Source organism: Octodon degus, unplaced genomic scaffold (genome assembly GCF_000260255.1).
Source record: "Octodon degus isolate 3935 unplaced genomic scaffold, OctDeg1.0 scaffold00040, whole genome shotgun sequence".
Lineage (NCBI taxonomy): Eukaryota > Metazoa > Chordata > Mammalia > Rodentia > Octodontidae > Octodon > Octodon degus.
The window spans coordinates 1,844,090-1,846,040 of record NW_004524616.1 but is presented as its reverse complement, the minus strand read 5'-3'; the positions used below and the strand labels follow the sequence as shown (position 1 = coordinate 1,846,040).

General features: G+C 45.0%; 1 pseudogene; it reads left to right on the top strand.

Annotated features, from left to right (window-relative positions):
• The first annotated feature begins 858 nt into the window (after positions 1-858).
• LOC101567195 overlaps positions 859-1,951 on the top strand; it is a 6,997-nt pseudogene continuing 5,904 nt past the window's right edge.

The following is a 1,951-nucleotide window of genomic DNA, read 5'->3' as shown; positions in this document are numbered from 1 at the left end:
GAGGAAGAGGAAGAGGAAGAGGAAGAGGAAGAGGAGGCGGCGGCGGAGCAGGAGGAGGAGGAAGAGGAGGTGGAGGTGGAGGAGTAGCAGCAGCAGCAAGGTGAAAACCCAGCTGCTGCACCCCACAGCCCACTCTTCACCACATATCCTCAAGGGTTCACTTCTTACCCATGGTAATGTAATGTCCTGTACTTTAAAAGCTGGACTCATAATGGCCTAAGTCTAAAGCTAAAATCTTTTGCTTGTAATAATTCTAATTATAGTCAGTACCTGCTAAGTGAGCCTGTTCGAAGGGAGTAAGTTAGGAAAGACACCTATCAGTTATAACCAAGTTCTGTGTGCTTTCACCCAAGTACAGCAAAATACTGACAAAGTCACCTAGAACAAAATCTAAGTATCTTCTCTAGATGCCAAAGGCTTTTTGAATTACTAACCCTTATGAAAATACTTGGACCTTCGATCAAATCTAAAGTGGATATTTCAATTTCTTATCATAAAATTGAAAAATTTGCCAGATATAGTGGCACATGCCTACAAACCCAATACTTGAGAGGCTGAGGCAGGAGGATAACCACAAATTCAAAGCTACCCTGGGCCACATAGTGAATTCAAGCCCAGCATGGAATACATAGCTAAATGCTGTGTCAAAAAAAGAAAGAAATACACCAAAGCAAAACTTTCAAAATGAAAAGAAAGTAGAAACCAGGGGAAGACATTAAAACATTTGAACTGAAAGTATGTGTTTATAAGAATTCATGCCAGAAACTTAATCTAAGGTTTGTATATTAGAAAATACTGAGGTATAGAAATACAGTGGGCTGGCAGACAGCAAAAATGAGGTAGGAAACCCCCAGAGACATGGGTGAGAATGCGAGGCCAATTCTCCTTTGCCCTCAGTGATCATAGCCACTTCCCTCTATCACTGGCCCAGGAACCCCCAGAATTTTTGTGACTTGTTCTCAGGAGCATTTCCATGAGCAGCACTGGAAGCCTCCCTACGCAGGCGCGATTTGCCCAGCCCCCGCCCTCATGGCACTCCCCACCTCCACAAGGGCACATCCAGGCTGCCATATTTTACATTTTGCTCCCACCTGTGGACACAGTTATAGAGATTAGATAATTTTTTTAGTGTATCAGTTATTTAATTAGGTTCTTAGTAAGAAATTTAGAACACTAATTTATTAGGATAAATTCCATTTGTCGGAACAAAAACAGATCACAGGTAGCCCCAGAGCTGAGGAACAGTTTTGAATTTTGCTAAAATCTTTGAGTCCACCACTTTCTGATCCACCCTTGTGCTGCTCTGAAATCTGGTATCTCTCTTTCACAGTGTTGAAGATCTCGCCCTCCTGGTGTCTGGGTTTCCACAGCTTCTTCTTCTTGAAGTAAGCATCAGTGAGGTATTTGGGGATTTTCACTTTGCTGATATCAATTTTTGTAGAGGTGGCAATGACAAATTTCTGGTGTGCTCTTCGTAGAGGAACATGACTAAGGCTAACAGGTCCAGTCACAAGTAGCAAGCCACTGGCCAACTGCTTCAGGAAGGCCACTCTCTTGCCCCTGTGACACCCAGGGGCAAGAGAGGAGGATGATGATGGTGCTGGGAGTGATGCTAGCTCAAAATTTCCTCACATGTTGACTGAAGGGTTTCTTGCTGTGGCTCAAGATACTACCCATCTTCATCAGGGTAGTATCTAGGCATTTTTCGAAGGCTACTTCCATTCTTGTCCCCACCAACCAGTTTTGTGATTGTAAAAAGAACTTTCTCGGCCTCGCCCACCCCGCCCGCCGAGTAGGATTTTCTGCCGAGTTCCGGGAGCCCAAAGACCCAGTCCTAGCCCAGACCCAGTCGTAGCCCAGGTCCGCAGCAGGAAGGAGCTGAGCACAGCAGCCAGACCTAAGCCAGATGCAGCTGGATAACTCCAAACTCTGTAGAGCTCCACCTGAACTT